General features: G+C 40.8%; 1 protein-coding gene across 2 annotated transcripts in view; it reads left to right on the top strand.

Annotated features, from left to right (window-relative positions):
• The first annotated feature begins 1,214 nt into the window (after positions 1 to 1,214).
• LOC139559526 (polyamine-transporting ATPase 13A3-like) overlaps positions 1,215 to 11,584 on the top strand; it is a 35,501-nt gene continuing 25,131 nt past the window's right edge. Inside the window, exon 1 of one of the 2 annotated variants that reach the window (XM_071375599.1) lies at positions 1,215 to 1,527. The gene's annotated coding sequence lies outside the window, so the exon portion shown is untranslated. The remainder of the gene's footprint in view (positions 1,528 to 11,584) is intronic. The other variant, XM_071375600.1, reaches the window with a different exon arrangement.

Raw genomic sequence — 11,584 nt, 5'->3', positions numbered from 1 at the left:
ATATTACATGCCCCTTTGATATCCCGCTCACCAGTATTCCTGTGGTACCCATGAATAAACAGAATATTCATAATTTGCCTAGGGATAGCAAAACTTTTTTTTTACAGGGGGTGGAGGGAAAAAAAGGTTTTAAGCCTCAGTCATTTAGCTATTTTTCTGCTTATAATTTCCGACATTAGGTAGGCTATTTGTTAGTCAACTTGTTTATAATTAGATACATGCAGCATATCTTCTGTCATTACCTGGTGCTCTAGAACATTAAATAAAGCCACGCTCACCAGAATGATGTCAGAAATCAATAGAATGGATGCATAATCAACAATCTAGTTGACATTGGTCAAGTTTTCTCTTTCATTTCTGCTTCTCTCGTGGAGTGGAGACGCTGACCGGTTTTAAGGAAATGAAAAGCCTTGAAAATGATAGTATTTCAGTTTGTCTTGGATGCATATTTTGGTTTAAAGTGAACTACTCTCAGCTTTTATGTAGCTGGAAAATAAAATCAGGGTTCGGCTACATAACAAGGTCCCTAAGCACACGTTCACATTTTCTCAAGGTGGAATAAATAAATAAAATTTCTCCACTCCTGTTCCCGAGACAAAGTTGACATTTTACGGCAAGAAACACTTCATTCTACAGGAGTTAATATTATTATAGGCTACATGTAAGGCCTAGAGTCAGTGTCCAGACTTCAGTTACTATTCCAACTATTACTGTTTCCGTCTGAACTTCAAAGGTGATAGCCTGCTATGCGAAACAGCCCGTGCAGACCGCGAAAAACAACAGTAAACGGTTTACATGCCACAGTATCCTATCAAAGAAAAGCATATCCCAGTCATTTTATTCAGGTTTCTCAAAACCGGCGTATATGAGCTTATTCGGGTTATTGTAAATAGGATGTTCATATGCATCAACTCAAAAACAGAATACTGGTATGCATGTAAACGTGGTCATATGGTGCTTTCAAGACAACTTGGAACTCGGAAAAAACGAAGTAATATCCTATGATGTTAGTGATCTTCAGGTCGGAAAGTATGAGCTCTAGAAACGCCCGAATTTTCGACGTGAAATTCCGAGTTGGATGACCGTTCAAAACGATTTGTGTCAATCGGACCACGTTTTTTCCCCGAGTTCCCAGTTGTCTTGAACGCGACAACTGACTGTAAATGAACCAGAAAAAATGGTAAGGGACTTCTCGCTTCCTCTTCCGTCTGGTTTTAACTATCCCAGAGGGGTTTGACGGCGATAGGAAATAATAAGATAATGGGAGAAAATAGGCGTACGCAAAATGTGTCCTCACATCCTGTTTTTCCACTTCCTCCTCAATGGTCGTGAATGAACCAGTTTCGGACGGTCTGTACGCGCATGGAATATACCACAGCACATTGTCAATATTGCACACGCGCCCTTTCTGTGGACACTTTACAGGCCACATAAATTGTAGAAGACATTTGTGCGCGGTGAAATTCTGAATCCGTATTTTTCCCGCAATATGAGTGATTTCTGACAGCAAGAGGCCAGAGGGTTCTGGTGAGTATTTTAAATGTTTAGAAAAAATATATATATATCGAACAAGACCCAGCGAGATAAAAACATGTTGTCTTACGTCATACAGCTCTGTTACAACGTTACAACTGTAGCATGTACTATTGGGGAATGTTTGAACAGATAACGTTACACTCTAACTGTCGTGCAAGGAATCCAGAAAGCTCTAACTTTTCTTGTGTGGGATATACCAGTAGTGAAGTAACCTAATGGTAAATATTTCTCTAAACTCAGTATTTACCATGTGTGGACTTTCAAATACTTTATTGAATGGGTTTTTAAAATAGATTACAAATTGTCTAGAAATTACGATGATAATGTTTATTATTTTACTTGAAACAATTTTAAATAATAGACACAAAAATAAACACTTTTGCCCCTAACAGTGACTGGTGTGTACAATAACTAGTGAAAGTGACTGCTAGATTTAAAGTGGTTGGTATTATCTCCTACTGTAACGTAGTAGACCACCATTACTGCTGGGTCGTTCCACGAAAAGAGTGACGTCTCTTTGATATTTTAAGTACAAATTGTGCACCAAGCCTGTTATATTAAATGAAGTGCCCTTTATTATAGACCTCATGGATAACTCAAGAAAATATATTTTTTATATGAATAAAGGCTTGTCCCTCCAACCCTGTGTCACTTCTAGGAATATTTGAATCCCCATCTGTCTCCAAGTTCACCATCATTGTAAAGCCCATGCTATTTTATTGCTCTGACAAAGTCATTCCTGAAGATTTATTATTAATTTCATGTGATTAGTCGTTCATTTATGTCTGTCCCTCATTTTAAGGTCAACCCTGTTAGGTGAACTGAACTCTCATTTTAATATGGTGAAGCTATTCCTTCCTCTTCCCCTGAACAAGGCAGTTAACCCCCCTGTTCCTAGGCCGTCATTGTAAATAACAATTTGTTCTTAACCAAGTAAAATAAAGGTTAAATAAATAAAAATATACATATTGTTTTCAAAAGAAACATCTAATAGTGAAATCATAGAGTAAACACTGGTTCTACTCTTTTTGGCAATGTACGGGTGTTTTGTGGTGGAAAACTGAGTGGGTCGAGCATAAAATATCAACCCTGTTACCCATAGATTGACAGGCTAGAAATGTTTTAACAGCTTCATTTTTTTGTGAAGCCTGCATTCAATTGCCACTCCCTGTTGCACACAACAAGCTTCCATTCCCCTTGTCACAAGGGGATTTATGGCTTATTTAAGAAGAAATCATCAACCCTGTTACTTTATTTGGCACTTACTCTAGTCATTTAAAAAAAAAAGAACCTTATTATGTAAAGTTGAACATGGGTTCTTTATGACAGAATGTTTACAAATGTTTTTTTTGACCAAGTTACACCAAATTGGTGGAATTACCCTACTATTACTTTTACTGGTGAAATAAAGTTGGAAGTCCATCTCTTATCAAATCAGGGTAGTAGACATGGTTTTGATCAGTTATCAGTTGCATGTTCACGTAACCTATAATAAGTCATAGGCAAATGCACAAAACCTCACCGGCCAAAGGTCCCCTTCTTTTGTAGGCTATATACTTAGAACCCTAACCCGACCTTAAGGGTCGTTTGCACGCTCTATAGCCATTATGGTTATTATCTGGTCCTGCTGGTCATCTATGAACTTTTGAACATCTTGAAAAGCAATCTGGCCTTAATGGCCACATGTACTCAGCGGTCTAAGGCACTGCATCTCAGTGCAAGAGGCGTCACTACAGTCCCTGGTTCATATCCAGGATGTATCACATCCGGCCGTGATTGGGAGTCCCATAGGGCGGCGCACAATTGTCCCAGCGTCGTCCGGGTTTGGCCAGGGTAGGCCGTCATTGTAAATAAGATTTTGTTCTTAAGTGACTTGCCTAGTTAAATAAAGGTTAATAAATAAAATGTTTAACATTTCTTTAAATTAAATGTCTACCTGGAAAAGTCCTGAAGAGGGCTGACCACCCCTCGGTGCCTGGTTCCTCTTTAGGTTTCTTCCTACTGTATGTTCCTGCCAACTAGGGAGTTTTTCCTGGCCACTGTGCTTCTGCTTCTGTATTGCTTGCTCTATGGGGTTTTAGTCTGGGTTTCTGTAAAGCACTTGGACTGACAACGACTGATGTAAAAGGGGCTTTATACAATGTATTTGATAATGTTCTGACTGTGAATCGTAAATTAAACTAAAATGTAGTCAGGATTCACACGGATCACCATTTAAGTGACATTTGGAGTCATTTTCTCCTTACTATAGTTACTGTATTGTGATGTGTTACAGTTTGAAATAGACCGACATTGAGCACATCCAGCCTTAAAATATAGTTAAAAATGCTTCTGATGCAGAATGGTCCACTATTTCAGTAGAAATGCTTAATGTTGACTAAATGAAATGACCGAACAGAAGAGTCAGGTCTTGAACAAGACAGAAAAAAGAGGATATCACTTTTAGGCAAAGGTCACCAGCTTTTAGTAAGGAAGAAGGCGACAATATCTTAAGTAGTGTGTTTTACATTCTTTCAAGCTTCTTCCACTGCCAAAAGCCTGCCTTTATTGTTGGTAGTTGGCGTCTGTAAAGAAGAGCTGACTAATCATCAACTAAATGTAAAGAAGCAACTAAATGTAAAGAAGCTAGGAAAAACGCCCTTTTCACTGTTAGAATGTTTACACCAAAAGTGCTCTCATTTTACATGTTCTCTTCACACCAACTATATGATTTTGTTGTTACTATCGTGATGGTTAAGACTGTGTTACCTCTCTCCAGCCTACTTGAACCATGTTCCCTCTGGTATGAGGAAGTAGGGCGTCAACTTAAAACCTCTTCTTGATGGAATGCAAAATGTACAAGCTGCAACATCTTTATGAAAATCTATGTTTATTGGTTGCATACAGCGTTTTGCAGATGTTATCTGCAGATGTTATCTGTTATGTTTCTAGCTCCAACAATGCAGCAATATCTAGCAATACAATAACAATACACACATAATCCAAAAATAAAAGAAAGAACAAGAAATGAAGACATGTCAGAACGAGCGATGTCAGAGTCCGGAATATAAATATATATGTACACTACTTTTCAAAAGTTTGGGGTCACTTAGACATTTCCTTGTTTTTGAAAGAAAAGCAAAAAATTTTGTCCATTTTAAAATAACATCAAATTGATCAGAAATACAGTGTAAACATTGTTAATGTTGTAAATTACTATTGTAGCTGAAAACGGCTGATTTTTATGTAATATCTACATAGGCATATAGAGGCCCATTATCAGCAAACATCACTCCTGTGTTCCAATGTCACATTGTTAGCTAATCCAAGTTTATAATTTTAAGGCTAATTGATCATTAGGAAACCCTTTTGCAATTATGTTAAGCACACCTGAAAACTGTTGTCCTGGATTAAAGAAGCAATAAAACTGGCCTTCTTCAGACTAGTTGAGTATCTGGAGCATCAGCATTTGTGGGTTCGATTACAGGCTCAAAATGGCCAGAAACAAAGATCTTTCTTCTGAAACTCGTCAGTCTATTCTTGTTCTGAGAAATGAAGGCTATTCCATGCGAGAAATTGCCAAGAAACTGAAGATCTCGTACAACGCTGTGTACTACTTCCTTCACAGAACAGCGCTAACTGGCCCTAACCAGAATAGAAAGAGGAGTGGGAGGCCCCGGTGCACAACTGAACAAGAGGACAAGTACATTAGTGTCTAGTTTGAGAAACAGACGCCTCACAAGTCTTCAACTGGCAGCTTCATTAAATAGTACCCGCAAAACACCAGTCTCAACGTCAACAGTGAAGAGGCGACGCTGGGATCCTGGCTTTCTAGGCAGAGTTCCTCTGTCTGATGTCTGTGTTCTTTTGCCCATCTTAATCTTTTCTTTTTATTGGCCAGTCTGAGATATGGCTTTTTCTTTGCAACTCTGCCTGAAGGCCAGCGTCCCGGAGTCGCCTCTTCACTGTTGACTTTGAGATTGGTGTTTTGTGGGTATTATTTAATGAAGCTGCCAGTTGAGGACTTGTCGTGCCCTCTTCACAAGACAAAATATCGAGAGTACACAGAGTCCTCGTGAGCGGCGTGGCCCACGTTGGCGGCTCTGTTTTCCTCTAAACGGGCAAAGAAGGTGTTGAGCTTTCTGAGAGCGAGGCGTAGGTGTCCTGAACCCATTCATCTTTATTGACACAGACAGGGTTGAAGAGCTGACAGCCTTTCTTAATGGAGGTCTGAGATTAGTTTCAGTCAGTCAATAATGTTAGTTATTCAAATAAAATTTTATTGGTCACATGCACATGGTTAGCAGATGTTATTGTGAGTGTAGCGAAATGCTTATGCTTCTAGATCCGACAGTGTATTAGTATCTAACAGGTAATATCTAACAATTCCAAAACAAAACCTAATACACACAATCTAGTGAAGGAATGGGATGAGAACATATAAGTATAAAATATATGGATGAGCAGTGACCGAGCGGCTAAGATGCAATAGATAGTAAAGAATAGATAGTGAAGGATACAGTACATATGAGATGAGTTATCCGAGATATGTAAACATTCTTAAAGTGGCATTAAAGTGACTAGTGTTCTATTTATTAAAGTGGCCAATGATATCAAGTCTGTAGATAGGCAGCTGCCTCTCTGTGCTAGTGATGGCTGTTTAACAATCTGATGGCCTTTTCAATCTCTCTGTCCCAGCTTTGATGCACCTGTACTGACCTCGCCTTCTGGATGGAAGCGGGGTGAACAGGTAGTGGCGCGGGTGGTTATTGTCCTTTATGATTTTTTAAAACTTTTTTGCCTTCCCGTGACATCGGGTGTTGTAGGTGTCATGGAGGGCAGGTAGTTTGCCCCCGGTGATGAGTTGTGCAGATCGCACCACCCTCTGGAGAGCCCTGCGGTTGTGGGCGGTGCAGTTGTCATACCAGGCGATGATATAGCCTGACAGGATGCTCTCAATTGTGCACCTGTAACAGTTAATGAGGGCTTTGGGTGACAAGCCCAATTTTTTTCAGCCTCCTGAGGTTGAAGAGGCGCTGTTGCGCATTCTTCACCACACTGTCTGTGTGCGTGGACCATTTCAGTTTGTCTGGTATGTTCACCGAGGAACTTAACTTTCCACCTTCTTCGCTGCTGTCCCGTCGATGTGGATAGGGGGGTGCTCCCTTTGCTGTTTCCTGAAGTCCACGATCATCTCGTTTGTTTTGCTGACATTGAGTGAGAGGTTATTTTCCTGAAACCACACTCCGAGGGCCCTCACCTCCTCCCTGTAGGCTGTCTCGTCGTTGTTGGTGATCAAGCCTACCAGTGTAGTGTCGTCTGCAAACTTGATGATTGAGTTGGAGGCGTGCATGGCCACGCAGTCATGGGTGAACAGGGAGTACAGGAGAGGGCTGAGTACGCACCCTTCTGGGGCCCCAGTGTTGAGGATTAGCGGAATGAAGATGTTGTTTCCTACCTTCACCACCTGCGGGGCAGCCCGTCAGGAAGTCCAGGACCCAGTTACACAGGGCGGTGTCGAGACCCAGGGTCTTGAGCTTAATGATGAGCTTGGAGGGTACTATGGTGTTGAATGCTGAGCTGTAGTCATTGAACAGCATTCTTACATAGGTATTCCTCTTGTCCAGATGGGATAGGGCAGTGGGCAGTGTGATGGCGATTGCAACGTCTGTGGACCTATTGGGGCGTTAAGCAAATTGGAGTGGGTCTAGGGTGACAGGTAGGGTGGAGGTGATATGATCCTTGACTAGTCTCTCAAAGCACTTCATGATGACCGAAGTGATTGCTACGGGGCGATAGTCATTTATAGGATTGCAGATTTTGGGGAATCTTCAGAGGTGGAAACTTTCTGTGGGAATTAACGGGAATGTATGGGAATTAATGAAAATATATGGGAATTAATATTAATACCATTTAAATGTAGATGTTTTTTTGCATTGGATATATTTTCCATATCATATGGAGACAGAAACATAAACCTTTTACGTTATCATAAGTAGACAATTGCAAATGATTCAATAGAAATCAAAGAATATATTTTTTTTAACGAATTGAAATTCAATTAAATTAGTTGATTTTTCACATGGGATGATTTCACTGACCAACAAAAGAAAGGGAATATTGAATGATCCCCAATGATCCATCGCATCTCCCAAAAACGTTTTCATCATACATCTGTACATCTGTAAAAGAAAATATAAAAAAAATGGTTGCCTTTCTCTCAGGCTTCCATGTCTTCTCCCTGGACCTCCTCAATGTCCACCTCTTCAACATCAGACTCTGAGGCCTCATCTTCACTGTCACTTTCCAACCTTGTTGAGGATGGCTCGTTGTCAGGCTCAAAAAGCCTCAAATTTGTCCGGATGGCGACCAATTTTTCGACCCTTGTATTGGTCAGCCTGTTGCATGCTTTGGCGTGTGTTCCCAAACAAGGACCAGTTGCGCTCTGACGCGGCTGATGTTGGTGGGATTTGGAGGATGATGGAGGCAACAAGGGAAAGAGCCTCAGATCCACAAAGTCCCTTCCACCAGGTGGCTGATGCGATATGTTGGCACGACTGCCATATTGCATCTCCATCCCAAAGACCTTGCTTGGAAGTGTACTTCGCCAGACTGCCAAGAACCTTGCCCTCATCCAGGCCAAGGTGGTGAGACACGGTAGTGATGACACCATAGGCTTTGACAGGATGCTCTTGCCAGCATACTTGGGGTCCAACATGTACGCTGCGGCATGTATGAGCTTCAGGCAGTAGTAGTCTTCACGCCTTTTGATGTATTTCAGAACTTAAGTTTCCTCTGCTTGGAGCAACAGTGAAGTGGGCAGGGCAGTACAGATTTATTCTCTTACATCTGCAAGCAGAGTCTGAACATCAGACAGGATGGCATTGTCTCCCTCAATCCATGCAATGGCTACTGCTATCCCAAAATACATCATCCAGGAGGATCCTCTTGATGGGCCTGTCCATATCGGCAGACTGTGATATGGCCATTTCTTGGAGAGACTCCTTCCCCTCCAGGAGACTGTCAAACATGATGATGACAACACCACCCCAACGGGTGTTGCTGGGCAGCTTAAATGTGGTGATCTTATTCTTCTCACTTTGCTTGGTGAGGTAGATTGCTGCTATAACTTGATGACCCTTCACATACCTAACCATTTCCTTGGCTCTCTTGTAGAGTGTATCCATTGTTTTCAGTGCCATGATGTCCTTGAGGAGCAGATTCAATTCATGAGCAGCGCAGACAATGGGTGTGATGTGAGCACTTTATGCACTTGGCCAGATGATTCTGCATCTTTGTTGCATTTTTCACATGATTTGGAACAGTATTTGCAAATGTACACAGCTTTTCCTTCTACATTAGCTGCAGTGAAATGTCTCCACACATCAGATAGTGCCCGTGGCATTTGTCACGCCCTGACCATAGTTTGCTTTGTATGATTCTATGTCTTGTTTGGTCAGGGTGTGATCTGAGTGGGCATTCTATGTTGTATGTCTAGTTTGTCTATTTCTATGTGTTTGGCCTGATATGGTTCTCAATCAGAGGCAGGTGTTAGTTGTTGTCTCTGATTGGGAACCATATTTAGGTAGCCTGTTTTGTGTTGTGGTTTGTGGGTGAATGTTCCTGTTACTGTGTTCCTGTGTTTGTATTGTCACTTTACGGGACTGTTTCGTCTTCGTTCGTTTATTCGTTATTTTGTTTGTTTGTTTCAAGTATTCCGATTAAAATGGATACTCACTACGCTGCATCTTGGTCCGACATTTCTTACTCCTCGTCAGAGGAGGACGAAGAATTCCGTTACAGCATTTTCCTGTAAAGATTAGAAAAAAATGAGTAAAAAAAACAACAAATACAATTCCATGTACAGATAAATATTTAAGCAATTAGATTAAAACAACTCCTTTGTAAGATAAATGTTTTAAAATGAAACATGTATGGAAACAGGTGAATTAACACTCCTCAGTTAGCAGGCTCAAGCAAGCTAAAACCCACAAGTTAGAAATTATTTAAACACACTTTGCTGTAGGCTACTATTTACTCATTAACAAAAAATTATGTATGTCATATAAAATATATTCACCCCACCCAGTATTGTAATTCAAACTTACCAGAAAGCATGTAGTCCTTGGCTCAGACAGTGTAGTAGTGTGGGCTCAATAGCATCTCATTAGTGTGCAAGATCTTGCGAATCAGCTGTACATGTGATGGAAGAGTACACTGCACATGTGATGGAATAATGCACTGCATGCAGATGGTTGCGATCCCATTGCATTGGGGATAGTTTAACCAAGATATGCCACAAGACCTAGAATTGCCTTGTGTATCCCACAAAAAAAGGTTCACTGTTATAAGCAATCTTATTTGATTCATTTAAGCAAATTTCCCCAAATTCCAGGGCCTCTCTTGGGCATGTGAGACGGTAGCGTCCCACCTCTTCAACAGCCAGTGAAACTGCTGGGCGCCTAATTCAAATACAGAAATACTCATTATGAAAATTCAGAAAACAAAACATATTTTACATAGGTTTAAAGATTAACTGCTTGTAAATCCAACCACGGTGTCAGATTTAAAAAATGCTTTACGGCGAAAGCATACCTTACGATTACAAATCATTACAAACAGTAGCCAGCCCGATAGAACAGTTACACAATTTAGAAATAGAGATAAAATTATTCCCTTACCTTTGATGATCTTCATATGGTTGCACTCAGCAGACATTCATTTACTCAATAAATCTTCCTTTTGTTAGATACAGTCTCTTTATACCCAAAAACCTCAGTTTTGTTTGCGCGTTTTCTTCAGTAATCCACAGGCTCAAACGCAGTCAAAACAGGAAGACAAAAAAATCCTAATTGTATCCGTAAAGTTCATAGAAACATGTCAAACGATGTTTATGTTCAAACCTCAGGTTGTTTTTAGCCTAAATAATCGATAATATTTCAACCAGACAATAACGTTGTCAATATAAAATGTAAACAAGAAACGCACTCTCTCGGTTGTGTGCAGGAAAAAGCTCCGTGAAACTTTAGGGTCCACTCATTCAGTCTGCTCTTACTTCCTCATTTTTCAGAATACAAGACTGAAACGCTTTCTAAAGACTGTTGACATCTAGTGGAAGGCATAGAAACTGCAAGTTGAGTCCTAAGTTAATGGATACTGTAATGGCATTGAATAGAAAACTACAAAAACAAAAAACAAAACTACTTCTTGAATGGATTTTTCTCAGGTTTTCACCTGCCAAATCAGTTCTGTTATACTCACACTATTGACACTATTGTAACAGTTTTGGAAACTTTTGAGTGTTTTCTATCCAAATCTATCAGTTATATGCATATCATATCTTCAGGGCCCGAGAAACAGGCAGTTTACTTTGGGCATGCATTTCATCCAAAATTCCAAACGCTGCCCCCTACCCTAGAGAAGTTAACTTCCCGTAGAAGATTTCCGAAAAAATTCAGGAAATGTATCATAAAGTTTCCGACCCATTGCAACCCTAGTCATTTAGCTTTCTTGGGAGCAGGAACAATGGTAGGAACAGCAGACTGGGATAGGGATTGATTGAATATGTCCGTAAACACACCAGCCAGCTGGTCTGCGCATGCTCTGAGGATGCGACTAGTGATGACGTCTGGGCCGGCAGCCTTGCGAGGGTTAACACGTTTAAATGTTTTATTCACGTCAGCCACGGAGAAGGAGAGCCCACGGTCTTTGTTAGCGGGCTGTGTCGGTGGCACTGTATTGTCCTCAAAGCGCACAACGAATTTGTTTAATCTGTCTGGGAGCAAGACGTCGACGTCCGCGACTGGGCTGGTTTTCTTTTTGTAATCCGTGATTGTCTGTAGACCCTGCCACATATGTCTCATATTTGAGCTGTTAAATTGCGACTCCACTTTGTCTCTATGCTGATGCTTTGCTTGTTTGATTGCCTTAAGGAGGGAATAACTACACTGTATGTATTCGGTCATGTTTCCAGTCGCCTTGCCATGATTAAATGTGGTGGTACGTGCTTTCAGTTTTGCATGAATGCTGCCATCAATCCACGGTTTCTGGTTAGGGAAGGTTTTAACAG

This window comes from Salvelinus alpinus, chromosome 30 (assembly GCF_045679555.1).
Source record: "Salvelinus alpinus chromosome 30, SLU_Salpinus.1, whole genome shotgun sequence".
NCBI lineage: Eukaryota > Metazoa > Chordata > Actinopteri > Salmoniformes > Salmonidae > Salvelinus > Salvelinus alpinus.
The sequence above is the reverse complement of the archived record's forward strand: the minus strand, read 5'-3'. Positions and strand labels throughout refer to the sequence as shown.